A 19,322-nucleotide genomic window follows, 5' to 3' on the forward strand; every position below is an offset into this window, starting at 1 on the left:
ACCTCTTGGGCCACCGTTACTTGCCACATCTCATTTGGAGAATGCCTCATGACTAGTGCCATTTTATCTTTCTCAAATGACAAAGTTGCCCCCATTTTGCATAACATGTCCTGGCCCAATAAGGGAATGGGACACTCAGGCATGTATAGGAATTGATGTTCAATGTCCCTTCTATTCAGGGAACATCTCAGGGGCTTTAGAAAAGGGTGGCAATTTACAGAGCCATCAACCCCTTGTACATTTATAACATCAGCAGAAAAGGGAGCCAACAATTTAGTAACTACAGATCTAGATGCCCTCTATCTTCATTTGGACCAAGGGTTCGGGAGGGCTGAAGAGGTTCCTTAGGCCTCACCCCTTGATCTGTTTTTGGCATTTCCTTTTGTATTCCCTGTGCTCCTGCCCTGGAAACTTGATTATTGCCATCATCAACATTGGGGGGACTGGTCTTTGCCTGCCTTGGGCCATTGGATGAAAATACACAGGGGCGTATGGAAGAGAATTATCTTCTTCATAGGGTTCAGTTTTCAAGACAGGTTTGGTTTTAATCTGATCCTTCTTGACCTGAGATGTGGGATTTCTATAGTCTCTACTAAAACCTTCTTAAAATTCCTCAGCATACACTGAAGAGGTATCTAGGGGACACTTCTTCCACCACCCATTTCTAGGCACTGCCACTGATCTGCGGTGCCGGACATTCCAACGGTCACCAACAGGAACTGCAATGGCTTAACCACCCACACAATACTAGGGTCTCGTTAGGATTCACTGATCCCAGGCCCAGGGGGGTGATCAGGCCCCCTCTTCCACTCTCAAAACGAATGCGTCTGCACTTCCCCAATACTTGCCTGCAGGCGTCTTCTTCCTAGCCAGTGTTATTTTGTAACTTACTTTTGACTCCACTCAGGCTCTTGGATCAGTCAGTTGTCCACCCCTACGGTGCCACCTGCCCCTTCCGGATATATCATCCGTGCCAGCTGAAGTGAACCAGCTGAAGTGAGACGGCCCCGGCTAGGCACTGGTTGGTCTGTGCTGTCCTCAGTGAAATATCAGTCTGAGTCCTGGTGGAGTTACCATAAATGTTGCAGGAAATTACGAGACTCAGACCACAGAGTCAAAGATAATTGTTTTATTTGCGCAAAGGTTCAGAGTTGTTTAGCCAAGGCACATCTGAATGCCTTTCTATAGATTTGACACCACATTTATACATTTCAGAAGTACTAAACCACAGAAATATGACTTGTCAGCATTCCAGCTACCCACCGCCCCTGTTGCTGGGCGAAAGTAGCCAGATTTCACAAATTCTTTTCTAACCCACTTTACTAAACCTACTAGCTTCCCATAGTTCCGCTGTGGGTTTTTTTTTTTAATATAAATTTTATTTGGGTTTTCACAAAAAAAACATAATACAAATAAAACATCTTTTTTTGAGAATAGCATGATCACTTCTTCATACAGACATAAACTCAATTTCATGTTCATTTTTGTGTTCTATTCCATGTCTTATTACTGTTTAACATTTTCTACATAGTTTTTCCCCTCCTTTGATTTTCTCAACTTTATTTTTATCTCATATCTCAATTCAAATCATTATATTTGTACTTTTGTCTGTCCTGTTTCAATTTCATATTATCTTTTCTCATTAAACCAATTTTCCCTTGTAGTTACTAAATGGAGTATGACACCTTTATATCTTTTAATTTTGTCCATTCAACTCTTATTTAGACTTCAATTTATACCTTTAAGATTATAACATTCAATATAATACATAACTTCCAATCGAATTCTGCTTGGTACATTCTTAAAATACACACTATATTCTTACATATATATATGTATGGCCTTCAGCTTTGTTCGGGTATTTTCCCACATCATAGTAGTGGTGCTTTTATAGTTGTAGCGACGTTTCAGCAGAATCTCATCTGCCATCATCAGGCTTCTGTATAGTGTTCATCTGTGAGTCAGGCTTTTACAGTGGTTTCAGATTTGAATTTGGGGCAGCCTATTGCTGTGCCAGAATGGTTTTTCTTCATCCTGATTGGTTGAGAGTCTTGGTCTGTGTTTATTGGTCTTGGAGTTTGCTGTGTTCTGCTTGATTGGTGTTTCTAATACCTTCTGTCTGTTTTTTGGCTCTTTTTGTATCTTGATTGGCTGGCAACATTGTGTTACTTTATTGGAGGCCTTTAGTGCAGCTTGGCTCTGGGTAAATGGACGGCTATCATTAGTTAGGAAGCTAGGTTTCATCTGGGTGCCTGGTTGGGGTGTGTTTGAGCTGGAGGTATCAGGGGGATCTGTTTGTACCCAGGTGTTTGCCTGGCTTGTGGTGTGGAGATTTTTTTGTTTGTGAGTGCAGGCTTCCAAATGATTGGCAGTCTGGTAGAATCATCTCTCCTGTTCATGCTTTCTGATCTTTTTTCAATCTCTATGGCTTCTCTGATGATTCTGTGGCTGGGGTTTTCTATAGTGGCCAGGGTTTTGGTGCCATTGAAGTTGATGCTATGACCTGTGGCTTCCATGTGTTGGACTAGTGAGGAAGTGTGTTCCAGCTTTTTGACTGCATTTTTGTGTTCATCCAGGCGGGTACTTATTCTTCTATTGGTCTGTCCAATGTATGTGGCCGGGCATGATGCACAGGGGACTTCGTATATGCCTTGGTTTTCCAGGTCAATTTTATCTTTGGGGTTTCTGAGGATGGCTGCTATTTTTCTGTCTGTTTTGAAGGCAGTCTTGATGTGGTGTCTGTGTAGTATCTTACTAATTTTGTCTGTAGTGCCTCTTATGTAGGGCAGGACAGCTGTTCCATAGGTCTGTTCATCTTCTGGGTCTCTATTATGTGTCAGTGTGTTTTTGTGGATCAAGCCGGTGATTTTGCTTTTGTGGAAGCCCGTTGGCTGTCAGTACTTTGGTCAGGGTATATATCTATATCTATATCTATATCTATATCTATATCTATATCTATATCTATATCTATATCTATATCTATATATCTATATATCTATATATCTATATCTATATCTATATCTATATCTATATATGTTTTCTGAGGTTCTCGTGGGTATACGAAATCCCTTGCACCGCCTGCCCCACCACATACATTGGACAAACTAACAGAAGAATAAGTGCACGCATTGAAGAACATAAGAACTCAATCAAAAAAGAAGAACTGACCTCTTCCCTGGTCCAACACCTCAAAGCCCCAGGACATGAGATTGACTTTAAAAATACCAGAACTATCGCCAAAATCGAACACTTCAACAACAGAATAATCAGAGAAGCCATAGAGATAGAAAAACGCCCACACAGCATGAATAAAAGAGATGACACCTCCCGCTTACCAGCCATTTGGAAACCCGCCCTCATGAACAGACGAGTGCCTAACATGATGAATGACACCAGACCCACACCCACGAGGGCCACACAAGATGCCACCACCACACTTCCATGTAAAAAGCAGACTCACACCCACACAGAAGATGAGACACGACCACAGACCAGAAGCCGCACTGCAGCTGCATCACTACCCACTTCAAACCCCTCTGAGCCATACATGAAGCGAACTGACCCCCACCATGAAGATGCAGCACGACCACGAACTCGAAGCCAAACAGCAAGATCACAGCTCACCAGCTCAAATCCCCCAGTAACTAAGACCAACCTGAGCACAACCAAGCCCCCACCTGAACAGAACACACCTCCAGCCAATCAGAACATGGCCAACCCCCCAACCAATCAGAACACAGCCAAACCCCCAACCAATGAGAACACACCCCACCCAATCAGAACACAGCCAAGCCCCCACCCAATCAAGTCACACCCCACTATCAGTTAAAAGGAAGAAGCAGCTGCAAGCTCACATCACTCTGAGAAGCACAGAGCTGAAGACAGAAGCCTGAAGATGATGAATGAGACTTCATCGAAACGTTGCCTAGATACTTCCAATCTTACGCGGGAGAAAACCCGAATAACCAAAGATCCATATATATATATATATATATATATATATATATATATATATATATATATATATATATATATATATATATATGGCATTCAGCTTTGTTCGGGTATTTTCCCACGTCATAGTAGTGGTGCTTTTAAAGCACCACTACTATGACGTGGGAAAATACCGAACAAAGCTGAATGCCATACATGTAAACCTGAAAACTAATATATATATAATATATATGAAACTATATATATATATATATATATATATATATATATATATATATATAAACACTCATTCCATTCCAATTCAATTCTATCGTTAATATTCATTAAAATCTTAACAACTTTTTCTTTTCAATTGAATATCATACTTCCTTGTGAACACTTATAAACTTTCCATAATTAATTCTTTTCCCCCCATATTTCTCTTCACTTATATTTTTATAAATCATTAATAATAATTAAAATGTTCCCATCCTTTCCTAATTTCATTCTCTCATTCACTTTCATTTATTTATTAACAAACATTCCACTATATTACAATAAATATTTTATCCATCATTTTAGTTATCATATTTTCTAAAATTATTTCTATTTCTAATATAACAATACTATCTTATGTACCTTTGCAGAATCCCTTTTTCAATTAAATTTTCACCCATTATCTCTAAACAGGCTTATACTTTCAATCCTTATACCTTTTCTCTGTTTCTCTATATCTTGTTTCTGTCTTTTATAACTTCCTTTCCTTCTTTACCCCTCTTCTTCTCCCTCCCACCCTTTTTTTGAACAAATTTTATTAATTTTTAAAGACATACAAAACATAAATACACAGAAACACAAAACATAAAAAATCTCTTTTCTGAAAGTTGTTTAGTCCCGGGTTAAAACTCTTGGTACAGACACAAATTCGAATTCATATTCATTTTACATACCATTCCATATCTTATTAGCATTTTCAATTTTCTATATAACTTCTCCTCTCTTTTAAATTTTCTCAATTTTATTTTATTTATCTCCTCTCGATTCAAGTCATAATATTTATTATTCTTTGTCTGTTCTACTTCCAGCTATCCATTTATCTTTCTTCTTTGAAGAAAACTTCTCCTGTACACTAATTGGAGTATGATGCCTTTATCTCTTTCCCCTATAGTTATAATACTTAATATAGAATACATAGCTTACATTGGGATTCTGTCTGGTACGTTCTAAAATTATACAGTATTATCAAAACCAATACAAATCTATTCATTAATATTGATATTCATTTATATCTTAAACATTTAGCACATTACTTTTCAGTTAAATCACATACTTTTATGGGAGCACCTATTTTCCATAGTTATTCCCCCACATCACATATTATAGATCATTATTTCATTACGATGTTCCCCCTCTCCTACTTCAAATCTCTCATTTCACAAAAAGTTTCACTAGGATAACATAGTCTATTCATTAATATTAACAATCATTTATATCTTAAACATTTTACCCATTTCAGTTAAATATCATGCCTTTGTGGGAACACTTATGCTTTCCAAAATTATCCCCCCCCCCACATCACATATCTTAAATCATTGTTTCATTGAAGTACTCCCCTTTTCTTAACAAAAATTTCACTAAATTATACTAAATATTTTATCACATTTTAAATTGCATATTATTTCCAATTTTCTATGGTTATTTCTAAGTACAAATGTAGAAATACAATCTTATGTACCTTTCTAGAATCCCTTTTTCAATAAAATTTATCCATTATCTCTAAAAAACTTTTGCTTCTTTGCATCTTGCTCCCCACCATTAAGGCTTCTCATCCCTTCCTTTCTCCCTTGCTTCTTCTTCTCCTTGTCCTCTTTACCCCCTTGTCTCTCCACCCCCTTTTATTCTGCTTTCCTACTTTCTGTTGTTTCCTAACATAATATCCCCTTTTCACCTTATTCTTCTCTTTTTGGATTGTTTTTCCAGGTCTTAAAGTCTTCTTCTCCTTTTTCTCTTTCTTTTTCCTTCACTGACCAAAGTCACTTGTTCATCAAAGATGGCTTCTTCTTTGTCCCAGTCATCCTGTTGCTCATTCAGCTTTACATAAGTACAGACCGCCATTTCTAAAAATGGAAAAAGAGTGCCAAGAACATCTTTCCCTTCTTGCTTTTCTTTTTCATATTTTTGGTATACAAGTTTCAGTCCATCCACAAGTGATGCCATTGTATAGAGAAAAAGTTTTTCCAAACAACCACCCAAGTGCTTTTAATCAGAAATTATTCTCAGAAGTTCCAAAATCACCAAACAATCCAAACAGCTGTTTCTTTTAAATACTTTCTCCTTCTTCACTTTCTCTTTCTGAGGTTAAAGTTTAGTCACAAAGTTCCCTTTAAAATATATCTTTTAGAAGTCTTATTGATGTTTAGTAACTCTTTAGAATTCTAGGCAATCTTCTCCTTATTTTCAAATTTTGCTCCAATTTTTTTTCCCCTCTCCCTTCCCACTCACAGCCTAAAAGATTTTTTTTTCCCTTTAAATGTTCAGAAATCCTTATCCCTTCAGCATTCAATTACCTCCAATGCAAATTTTCGGATTTCTCTTATGATTCCATCCGCTGTCACGTTAGGAAGGAGAGTGAAATGAAAAAAAAAAAAACTTTCCCTTTTAGGATATTCGCCGCTTGTAACTCTCTCTGGAAACAATGTATCCTTAGCAGCCTTCAAAATTCCAGGGCACTTTCTCTTGCCTTATCCCGGTCGAAAGCCACTTTCATAATTCTTCCAACTTTCTCCCTCCTGCACCAGCTTGTCCGGCTGCAGGTTTCTTCGTGGCGGCCATTGATGAATGGGAAAAGGGGGTTCTGCCGGTTGGGGAGGGGGTCTGCGACACCCCCAAGCCCCTGTCCGGATCCCCCCTATCTTCAGCTGCCTCTACGGGGCAGCTATATGCCCCAGATCCAAACGGATCGGGGGAACCTTAGCGGCGAACGCAGCAGGGATCGCGCAATATCGCGAATCCCTGCCGCTGCCGAAACCTTGCAAACCGGAAGTTCTTCTTCTCCCTCCCCTTTGTACCCCCTTGTATCTCTACTTCTAATTCTCTCTTCTGTAATCCTGTTGCTTTCTAATATTGTAATTATTTTTCAAACTATTCTTTTTTTCGGTTGTTTTTTCAAATCTTAAACTTTTCACTCTCTTTTCCCCCTTTCCTTTTTTCCCCCCACATAGAATTACTTGATCATTAAAGATGGCTTCTTCTTTGTCCAGATCTTCTTGTTCTACAAGCGTTTCTTGTTGTTTCTCATAGTTCCAGATCTCCATTTCTAAGAATTGAAATACGAAGCCAAAAGAACCTCTCCCTTCTTGTGCATCTTCTTTCTGTTTTTTAAGTTCCATTTTCAGTTCTTCTAAAAGTGATGCCATTTTAAACACTTTTAAACAACCAACCGATTGATTTTAGTCATTTAAATGCAATAGCCAAAAATCCAAAAATCACCAAGTAATCCAAATAATCCAAAGCTGTTTCTTCTTGCTTCTTTTTTCTACTTTCTCTTCCTGGGGTTCTATTATTTTGTTACAAAGTTTCAGTTGAAATGTATCTTTTAGGAATCTTGTTAAGGTTTTACTGTAAATTCCTTTTAGTTCCAGGCAGTCTCCTCCATTTTTCCAGATCCTGCCCTTTTATTCTTTTTCTCTCCTTTCCTGCTTTTAAAAGTTTTTAAATATCCAAAAATCTTCTTATCCCTTTGACATTTTATTTTCAGCTTAAATGCCTATTAATGTCAAAGTGGATTTTTGTCAATTTCTTACTGAAATCTCTTAGCTGTCAGTATAAGGAAGGGAGGGGGGAAAAAGCCAAATCCTTTCCCTTCCCTCTCTCCTTCGCCACTTCAAAGTCTTCTTTGGGAACAATGTTATTTTTATAGTTTAAATTCCAGGGTACCTTACGTTGTTGCTTTTTCAGTTTAACCCAGTCAACCAAAACTTTCTCTTCTTATCTTCCTCCTGCACTTTCTTTTCCGGTCGAGTTCTTCTTTGAGGTGGCCATTTCTGACCACCGTTGCAACCGCCTTCGGGAAAGGGAGTAATGGCCAGCTGGGGAGGAGAGATGCAGCTCTCCTCGACCCTGCTGGCAGTCTTCCCCCTCTTCACCACCTCTACGGGGTGGCTTAGCCCTGAAACCAGCTGGCTCAGGGCGCTCCAGTGGCGAGCACGGATCGAAACTGCGCACAATCGCAGATTTCGGTCTGTCACCGAAGGAGCTCAAACTGGAAGCTTCAGCTCCGCTGTGGTTTTTGTTGCAAGCGAGACGTTTCCTGCTTGACAAATATGGGTGAATGACTGATGGATGACCCTTTGAACTGTCATTTTTTATGTATTTAATACATACATTCCACTATCAAGCAGAGTCATGTTAATATCTCCCTAAAAACAATATATTTATTCTTTCATGTTCTGCCTTACTATGGTGGCTGATAAGCAAGCTTTCAATCCTGCCAACAATGCAGTGATTTTATCTAAGTCTCAATCTGGTTTTAGAAGATTACCGATACCCAGTTCTGCTCTGACAACCATTTTCAAGTCAACAATTAAAAGTTTCCTCTAGAGACATCAATCAAGAAGGGATTTAGCTCAAGAAATTTAAATCAGGAATTGGCAATTCAAGGAAGCATCTTTGAATAGGCAAAATGATTTCAATACTTAAATGTAATGTTCCATGCCTCAGACAAAAGGAAAATGTGTACTGGCTGATAGCACAGAGGAATGTTGCACAGAGATTCTACTCAAATGAGGAAAGGGTGCTTTGGTTTGAATCCCACCACTGATTGAGACTCTAGAAAGAGTGCAGAGAAGAGCAACAAAGGAGGCTAAAACATATGAAGAATGATTACAGGAATTGAGCATGGATAGTCTAGTGAATCAAATACTTTGGCCACCTAATGAGAAGGAAGGGCTCACTGGAGAAGAGCATAATGCTGGGAAAGATTGAGGGCAATAGAAGAAGGGGACAACAGAGAATGAGGTGGCTGGATGGAGTCACTGAAGCAGTAAACATGAGCTTAAATGGACTCCAGAAGATGGTAGAGGACAGGAAGGCCTGGAGGAACATTTATGAGATTGCGATGAGTCGTACACAACTTTGCAACTCACAGGTCTAGTGAAGAGAGGACCAGGGGAGACACGATAGCAGTGTTCCAATACTTGAGTGGCTGTCATAGAGAGGAGTGGGTCAACCTGTTTGCCAAAGCATCGGAAAGCCAGACAAGGCATCATGAATAGAAACTAATCAAGGAGAGATTCAGTCTAGAAATAAGGAGAAATTTCCTAACAGTGAGAACAAATGGAACAGCTTGCCTTCGGAAGTTGTGGGAACTTCATCACTGGAGACTTTCAAGAAGAGACTGGACTCCCACCTGTCAGAAACATTGTACAGTCTCCTGCTTGGGCAGGGGGTTGGACTAGATCTGTGATGACGAACCTATGGCAGATGTGCCGGAAGTGACACGCAGAGCCATCTCTCTGGGCATGCCAGCCATTGCCTGTTGCTCTTCTGGGTTCCAGCATGTGCATGTGCGCCAGCCAGCTGGTCTTTCCCAACACACATATGTGCGCTGGGAAGCTGAGCTACTGGTTTCTTGGTGCATGCTAGTCTTTGTGTGGGCATGTGCGCCAGAAACTGGAAGACCAGGTGGTCGGTGCTCCTGCGTGCGCATGCCAGGAAGCTGCTCTTTTGGTTTCTAGTGCTCCCCCGCGCGTGCACATGCTCCGGTTTCATCACAAGGTTTGCCAACACTGGACTAGTTGACCTACAAGCTCCCCTCCAATTCTGATAATTAATAATTCTTCAGAGACATCAATCAGTCTGAAAGGAAGCTTTATCAAGGAAATTGTTTACCTAACATGTTTTATCAGAGCTCTTACTATCAGTACAAGAAACAAGTTCTGGAAGTAGAAGTTCAAAATAATACTCATTTTGTTTCTATGGTTTTACTACTGGTATAATTACTGGCTCCCTCAATAGTAACTTAAAGACCTGGGTCTGCCAATTGTCCTGGGGACCCAATAGGGAAGTTACATGCTAGAGGTGGCTGCTGAATTGATGACAGACTCTGCTTCCCTCCTTGCTCCCTGCTCTCAACCCATCTATCTTTTGTAATATATTGATGCATTTTCATTTTCTTTTTCATTGTTTATTTTATTGTTCTATGATTTTACTTCTGCTTTGCTGACAATTCTTTTAAATTCTTCCTTTTTTATTATTTTAAGCCACCTAGATAGCCCCGTGGCAAGATAGGTGGAAAATTTAATAAAGTGTCTCATAGAAATCACACAATAACAACACATATGCATCAAGACATCATCATGCAAATAAGGAAAGTATTCTGCATCGTGATGCATATAACATCACTTGCCTTCCTTGCAGACATCTGATTAATATGAAGCTGGTTACTTACCTGAAAATCCTGCAATTCTCTAGAAAATGCAGACTTCTCCAAAGCTTGTCATCTGCTTCATTAAAGGTCAAGTTTAATAAGATGTATACACTTATACTTATTATCTTGTAAACAATTGGCAAATCAAATAAATAAAAATAAATAAATAAATAAATTCTTATACCATGGAAGTGCTTTTAAATCAGATTAGACAAAGAAAGGAGATAATTGGACTGAAGAGTAACAAAGAAGAATATAAAGTACAGGCGTTTGCGGACGATTTGGTGTTTTTTGTGGAAGATCCAATGGAGTCAGGGATCTATCTAATTCAAGAATATGGGGCGGTAGCAGGACTAAAAATTAATAAAGATAAAACAAAAGTAATAACCAAAAACTTGATAGAAAGTTAGAAAAAAGAATTGGAAAGGAAATTGGGATTAAAAAGTATCAAAAAACTGAAATATCTAGGAATTTGGTTAACAGGAAGATGCTCTTCCATAAAAGAGGATAATTATATTAAATTACTTTTACAGATAAAGAAAGACCTGACCAATCAGGGAAAATTACAACTATCACTATTAGGCCGAATAGCGGCCATAAAAATGAACATACTACCGAAACTATTATACTATTTTCAAACAATACCTATAAAATTGGATAAGTATTTTTTCAGGAATTAGATAGGACGGTAATGAAATTTATATCGATGGGGGGGAAAGCACGAATAAAATTGAAGACGTAACAAGAAGCAGCCTTGGACTCCCAAAATGGGAAACATATTATCAAGCAGCAATGGGTTAAGGAGTGGATAAATTTAAAAAATAAAAGAATTTTGGCGATAGGTCATGACCTCCAAATTGGGTGGCATGCCTTTCTATGGGATAAAATAAGATCCACTCCTATTTCCATAGACATTTGATAAGGGACTCATTTTTACAAACATGGGAGAAAATAAAAAAAGCATTATTTGAAAAGACCAAACTGGATCTCACCTATGGAAGCTATATTATATCCAAATACAAGGGACATTTAAAAAATGATTAGATATAAAGAATTGTAGATGAACAGGGAGAATTAAAAACACTGGATAAACTAAAAGAACAAGGGATAACATTAGACTGGTGGGTATATTTGCAAATTCAAACTAAATTTAAGAAAGATGTAAAGGAGCTAGATAAAGATAAAGATAGATAGATAGAGATAAAGATTTACAAAAATTAGACCAAATCTTGACAGGCAAGGATATAAAATTTATAACACGAACGTATAATTATTTATTGGAGGTGGAATTAGAGGAGGAAATTGTTAAGGGATCAATGATCACCTGGGCGAGAAATGTGGGTCATAATATAAATTTGGATGAGTGGGAAAAGACTTGGACCGAGAACTGGAAGCTGACTTTGTCGACAGCATTCAAAGAAAATCAATATGAAATGTTTTGTAGATGGCACTTAGCGCTGGCATGACTGGTGAAAATGTATCCAACCTTGAAACCGGAATGCTGGAAGTGCAAACAAAGAAAGAAACGTTTTTCCATATGTGGTGGCAATGCATAGAGGTTAAAAATACTGGAAGAAAATACAGAGATGGCTTTTTGACACTACAAAATATAAATTGAAATTGGAACCCAAAACATTTTTATTAGGTATGATTAAAGGGAATTTGAGTAAAGATAAAATTATACACATCTTAATTGCAGCAAGAATCACTTTAACACAAAATTGGAAGAGTGATAAAATACCACCAGATGAAGTTCTGATTCAAAAAATAATGGACTATGCTGAACTAGATATATTCACTATGGAACTGAAAGGCAAAGATAATCGAGAATACTATGAGAGATGGGAGAGATGGTACTAATGGGTGAAAGAATAAAGATAAAAATAATGTATAGTCACAAAACAAGAAACATGTAAATACAATGACACAATAGCTGTTAATAGAAATGAGATTTTTGTATTTTTTTGTTTTTTAAAGAATAAAAATTTATTTAAAAAATAAGATTCTTATAAGATACAGATGTGCTATTATGTAGCAAATGCAGGTAAAACATCTAGTCAGGGCTGGCTGGAGAACTTTGAATGTTAAGTTCATACATCTTAAAAGTTGCTGAGGTTGATAAATACTACGAATTTCATATGAACATCTGAAATAAGCTTATTTCATTTGGTTTATCAAAATATCCACCTTGTTAAAGTAACCACTGTATCTCCCTTCTACTATCTGATAGGACTTGAAATATGACATAGAGTGTAATCAAATTCTGACCTGGAAAACCTCAAGCCTGACAAGAGCTTTACTAATCAACTAGGGGTAATGTCCCTTCCGGATTGTTATTATGCTGATATATATAGTAGTGGCTTTGTTATAATTTCTTACTGCGGTTTCCTGTCTGTAATAAAGTTAGTTTCCTTCCAAGCTGAGGCAGAACAAAACTTTAAACTTTAAAGGCAGGCCTGGCCGCAAGAAGAATCCAGCACCGCGTCACAATTGACTAGCAAGTTGCTCTCGCGTTGTCGTTCTACATCTTTTCTATCTCTATGTTCTCTTTCCCTTGGCGCGTGACGAAGCTGGCCTCATGACCGGATGTTTGGAATTACTGTTTATACTTTCGAGGCGCCGGCAGTCAGGAGTTCCCTGTGTGCAGCCCCGTTCCTTATGGGCTTCCCCGAAGATGAGACATCTCCGCGACAAAAAATTGGTAAGGAGGTCCTTCGATTATTCTGCCTGACTTGTAGGGTCCGTCTGGTGCAAAAGATTCAATCCACTATTTATTTATTTATTTTAAATCACAAATGAAATTTATTTGATGCTTCGAACTCCGAAGCAGCTATATCTCTTTGAGAGAGTGTTTAGCCATATAGGTTATATATGGAGAAGGATAATGAGAAAATCGGTTTCCCACGCCACCTATCAGAAATCCAAAAAGTTTGCAGGACAGTGAGAGATACTGTTTTTAAAAAGAATGAATTGACTTTCCGGATCTGGTACTGCATTAAAAAGAGAGTGGTATTTTCAGCAAATGTATGGGACTACAGCAATTATCATCCCTACATGTATGGATAAGCTGTTTGGGAAGGTAAGGCAATGTAAAACAAAGTTGGGGATCAATTGTGAAAGCAATGTTGAGGGGGGTTCTTCAGTGCCATGCTACAACTGTTATATAGTGAAGCATTTACCTAGGGTCAGATCAGATGCAATTTGGGGCTTCAAATGCAGTTTGGGGCTTCACGTTTGGTCTTCCTTCCTTCCCCGACTAAAACAGACTAAAGAAGGCAAGGAAGTAACAGGCAGTAGAGAGAAAGCAGAGCTATTTAATTCATTCTTTGCATCGGTCTACACGCAAAAAGAAACTACAGCCTGTAAAAGACAGACTAGAAATAAAAGTTAAAATAAGTTTTAAAAAAATAGTAAGAGAACACCTGTGTGATCTTGATGAATACAAATCACCGGGACCTGACACCCCAGAGTTCTAAAGGACTGGCAGATGTCATTTCAGAACCATTGCACCACATCTTTTAAAAATCCTGGAGCACTGGGGAACTACCAGAGGATTGGAAAAGAGCTGATGTGGTTCCCATCTTCAAAAAAGGGGAAAAATCAACCACAGGAAATTACAGACCAATCAGCCTAACATCAATACTTAGGAAGGTACTAGAAAAGATAATCAAAAAACATCTGCAAAAATCTAGAAACAAATAGTTATAAACTGAAGCAAGCATGGGTTTGTTAGAAACAGATCATGCCAAATCAACCTTATTTCATTATTTGATAAAGTGATTAAATTAATGAACCAGCCAAATGCTGTGAACATAGTATACTTAGACTTCAGTAAGGCATTCAACAAAATAGACCACAACCTAACTAAAGTAAAGCTAGAAAAAAGTGGGATTGATAGCATCACCACCTGACAAACTGTACTCAACCAGTAGTCATTAATGATAGTACATCTACACATGGAGGGAAGTAAGCAGTGGGGTACCACAAGGTTCCGTCTTAGGCCCAGTACTCTTCCTTATCTTAATAAATGACTTAGATGAGGGAATAGAAGGGGAACTTACCAAATTGGCAGATGATACTAAGCTGGCAAGAATAGCCAATACCCTAGATGACGGGCTCAAGATTCAGATGGATCTCAACAGACTTGAACATTGTGCCCTATCTAACAAAATGAAATTCAACGTAGAGAAAAGTAAAGTCTTATACTTAGGCAAGAAAAATCAAAAGTACACATAGAGATTAGGTGAAACCTGGCTTTCAAGAAGAGACTGGACAGCCACTTGTCAGAAATGGTATAGGATCTCCTGCTTGAGCAGGGGGTTGAACTGGATGACCTACAAGGTCCCTTCCAACTCTGTTATTCTAAGTTGTTGTTCCTTTCCAGCTTTTATGGGTGGCTGATTTGGATTGTCACTGCAACAGGAGAGAGATTAGTACAATCCACTGCTGAATGGTGAAAATAAGCAGTAAGAAATGAATATAGCAAATGAGTATCTAGGATGGTTGAACCAGTTAGACAGCACTTATAAGGACCTGCCATAACAACCTTCCCAAGAAAGTAAAACTCTTGAAACAATTTATACTTGAAAAGGAACTTTTACTGAGAGATAGTTATTGCAGAGAAGTCTGGCTGAGTCTGAAATTCAGGTGCGAAGCGTTAGGCTAAATTTTCCTTGTAACACCACCCCCACTTGATACCCGGTGACCATCAGTATCCAATAATATGCCACAAAGGTGTTCTGAAAATTTCCAAAGCTGGATGGTGAGCAGAGTTCATCTTTGGGGCACTGTAACCTTGGATACCTGGCCCAGACTAATGCAGAGGGAGTCACTGCAGATGGTGTGAACTCCCAAGCAGTTACAGCAACAACAAACCAAAAGCATGCAAACTTACGTAGTTCATTATGCCACACTTCTTCTTTCCAGAATGGCAGCATTCCAATAGGGACCTGACATACTGCCTTCCTAGAATAAGGAGTTTTGCATGAGGAGAAAAGAGAAGAAAAACAAGGAAAAAGAATGATCATTTAAGTTTGTCAGGATATCTATAATGAAAGCATCTAAGTAATATAAGAGCTTGGACATGAATTTTATCAACCCACTCATTTTGGGAGTTAGGGAAATCCATCCATGCAACTGGACCTTTCCTCTGTAAGTGGGAATCCAGGATCCCCTTATTCTCCCTTGTAAAGCTGCAACAGGTCAGGAATGGGAGTTGCTCTTGTCCTAGCTGCTTGGATGGAGTCTGTCTAAAAGGCTTATTAGCCTAGCTCCTCCCACTCTGGGTGGGTCCTCCCAGCTTTTGACTCAGTCCTCAGCCAGGACGGATGTAAGTGACTGCCTCTCCTGCCTTTGTTCTTTTTTCCAAAGGCAGCCTTACTTCATTTTGAGGGAAAAAAGCCTCAAAATTAAAAAACACACGGCTCCAACTCTCAGCTGTTCTTCGGAGCCGTGCAATAGCTGAGAGCTGTTCCGGCAGTCTGGAGAAGCCTACAGGGAGCCATGGGGCCATTTTTGGGCCTCTGTGGCAAAGGGGAGGCCACGAACACTGGGCCGCCATTTTTGGGGGCAGGTGACTTCGGCCCGCACTGTCCTGAGCCGCGGGGCCATTTTGGAGCCTCCACAGTGAAGAAATATGCGGATTGAGCGGCCAGCTCAGGAACTGCCCCTGCCCTCCAGGGAGCAGCGAAAGGCCCAGGATCCCCTTCTAGGGCTCCTTGGTGAAGCTTTTCCAAAAATACTGGAAGTGACGAAACGGGGCTAGATTTCAGCCTACAAAGCTTGTAGAAGCCTGAAGAAGCCTTCCTCAAGCCTTTGGGAGGCAGAAAAAGGCCTCCAATTGGCCAAAAATCAGCTGTGAGGCGTGCACAGTAAGTTTGCCTGCAGCTCACATGCCACCACAAATGGCTCTGTGTGCCACCTCTGGCACGCGTGCCATAGGTTCGCCATCACAGCACTAGACCATTGGCCTCTCATTGCTAGGCCAGAAGACAACGAAGGGTAGGCACTGTTTAAATTGATTCATTCTGGTGGGGATTAGTCCCTATACTGAAGTAGACCAGGGCCTTCAGGCTTCATGCGAGTCCTGGTCTATATTTAATAGCCCTATTAGGCCCCAAGGGGTATGAGTCCCAGTAGGAAGTGTTAAAATATCCTACTGAAGATTGCATAGGGCTGAAAAGGAGTGGTTATTGGAGGTAGGGTATTGGAAAGAAGATATCTCCTGAATTTGTTGAAGAAATCCCTTCGTGTGTTCTTCTCCTTGCACAGGGCTACAAGTCCAGAGAAGGCCTTTCTGCTTTCAAGATGGCAGATGCCCCTAAAGACAGCAGAGCCTCCAGAGCAGCGAGATCACACAGGGCAGCTCCATCTGCTTTAAGTAACAAACAGGGAAAGCAGCCAGCAAAAAAGGCCTCTAAAGCGGAGGAGAGGAATGTTTCCAGGTGCCATCAGGCCTTAGAGAAGCATATTGCCAAGATACAACAGGCCTTTACAATCAGATCTCCAGAAAGAGAAACTTTTCTTGCTTCACATCACAGTGAGGTGGACCTTCAGGATCAAGAGAGCCTGGACCTTCCTCCAGGACCATTGCCAAACTTGGTCCCCTGATGCAGCCGGAGGGGAGGCCTCCCTTTGTTCCTCGGCTGAGGGAAGTCATCATGGTGATCCTCAAGGAGAATTCAGGGCAGTACTCTGGCAGGAGCAGGAGTGCAGTAGGCCTGGGGTTGCATAGGGCTCTTTTACTCCTACTGCAGCTGGCCTTAGACTGGCTGAGCCTTCTGAGTCAAATGTCCCAGTCAATCTGCAGCTCTTGATTGATAGGGCTATCAGGAAAGGTATCTGTGAAGGTATTCAGAAGTTTGCCCATCATTCTTCAGTGGCTTCTGAAGTTTCGGAGAGATGGTCCTGGGATCGAGAGGCTCTACTTTCAGAAAGGGGTTCCTTGATTCAGGAACGTGTTTCTCCTTCTGCTTCGGCCTATGCTCCTGAGGTTGCTACTGAGCATTCCTTGGTTGGCGAACCAGACAAGACATGTCAGAAGATGAGAGTAATCCCTGAGATTCCAGTGTTCGTGGGCTGTTTTAAGCATGCTTTATTCACTTCAAAGCGAGAAATACTGCCAATCTGAAGGACGCAGATGATGATGAAGCAGCTACTCAGCCTCCCATGGAATCGCATGTCCTCTTTGAAGAACCTGCAGTGAGGGAGGAGGTGGTCCCATCTCCCAGGCTCTTTCTGAAGGTCGTTCAGAAACAGCTGGAGTCACCTGCCATGGCGCCTAATCCCTTGTCTTTGGACTGCAGCAGAGGTGGTATTCAGTTGGTTCGCACTGGCTCGGGTGAACTGGTAGCAAGAATTTGGCGTGGGTCACCAAACTGGTAGCGACTTCTGGCTGGAGGTTCTTAAGGTTTTGTTATCAGGGGAAACACTTCCAATATAGCGCTCTCGCCTTTGGGTTATCTTCCGCCCTTAGAATTTTCACCAAAGTTTTGGCTCCCCTGGCAGCACATCTTCCTGGTGTGTCTGCAATGTTATTTACACGATATTTTGATACTGTCTTCTTTTTTTTCAAAGGGTTCAGCGGGACCTGCAGACCACCATCTCAGTTCTGCAGGATCTTGGTTTCCTCTATTAATATTAAAAAGAGCCAATTTATTCCTTCAACTCGCCTGCTTCATTTGGGGGCTTTCATTGACACAGGGGTTTGTCAGGTTTTCCTTTCACAGAAAAGGCAAGACAGCCTGAAGCTGCTGGCGAAAAGTATACAGAGAAAGAGCTCTACCCTTTTAGCTCATCTCTCCCAACTTTTGGGTAAGATGATTTCTTGTATTGGTATTGGCCAGGCTTCATGCCAGGGCCCTTCAGTGCTTTCTATTGCCTCCTCAGAAGGTTGGTAAAAGTCACTCTTTAATGAAGGTGAAGGTGCCCAAGCAATGTTGCATTCCTTTCAGTGGTGGCTCTCCAGAGCCATTTTCAAGGGCCAGTCATTTAAGGTGGAGGACAGACTCATCCTTACGACTGATGCCTCCTTATCAGGTTGGGGAGCTCATCTAGCTTCTCACATGGCCCAAGGCTTATGGTCAGCTGAGGAACAAGTACACAACATAAATTGGTTGGAGCTAAGAGTGGTCCCTTTCGCCCTTAGAAAATTTAGCCAACATGTCTCTGGCACTCATGTCCTTGTCATGACTGACAATGTAGCCACTAAAACCCATATTAACAGATGGGGGTACCAGGTCCAAATCCCTTATGTCAGAAGCGGAAGCTTTGGGCAGATGGGCAGAGCATCACCTTCTGTCCATCTGGGCTGAGCATATTTCTGGCTCGGAAAATGTGCAGGCTGACTGACTCAGCAGAGCCACCATTGACCACACGGAATGGAGTCTGCACCCTTCTCCCTTTCTACAAATTACTTAAAGATTCGGGCTTTTGGTGGTAGATTTGTTTGCTACTCCTTTCAGTGCTCAATTACCTAGATTCTTTACTAGATTTGCCACTCCGGGGGCTGAAAGGACCACTGCAGTAAGTGGCTGCCAGGTTTATTATACGCCTTTCCTCCATTGCCTTTGCTTGCGGCGGTGGTACAAAAAAAATCGACAGAAAGAGCAATAATCGTTTTAGTGGCCCCTTATTGGCCTCGGCATCATTGGTTTGCAGACTTAATGGGTCTCGCAGTAGCTCAGCCTTGGCAGATTCCTGAAGAAGCTATCTCTTTCCTCCAGGGGTCCCTGAGTCATCCAGAGCCCCAGTGGCTACAACTGACAGTTTGTAGTTGAGTGGAGCATGCTAAAACGCGCCCATCTCTCCAACAAAGTAATCAGAACTGTTCAGGCCTCCAGGAGACCTTTGACCATCTGTATCTATGATGCGACCTGGCAAGTCTTTTCTGGTTGGTGCTCCAAATCAAACATTCAACCTTTACAGGCCTCTGTGGCAAATGTTTTGGAATTTCTACAGGCTG

The 19,322-nt window shown here is 40.6% G+C and overlaps 1 protein-coding gene across 1 annotated transcript in view; it reads left to right on the forward strand.

The window, feature by feature from the left end:
* The first annotated feature begins 12,902 nt into the window (after positions 1–12,902).
* The window catches only part of MCOLN1 (mucolipin TRP cation channel 1), a 44,099-nt gene continuing 37,679 nt past the window's right edge, over positions 12,903–19,322 (forward strand). The window contains exon 1 of the mRNA XM_087957099.1: positions 12,903–13,061. The gene's annotated coding sequence lies outside the window, so the exon portion shown is untranslated. The remainder of the gene's footprint in view (positions 13,062–19,322) is intronic.

This window comes from Notechis scutatus, chromosome 2 (genome assembly GCF_049901735.1).
Source record: "Notechis scutatus isolate UNSWTSFEM ecotype Mainland chromosome 2, rNotScu1.2, whole genome shotgun sequence".
In the NCBI taxonomy this organism is placed as follows: domain Eukaryota; kingdom Metazoa; phylum Chordata; class Lepidosauria; order Squamata; family Elapidae; genus Notechis; species Notechis scutatus.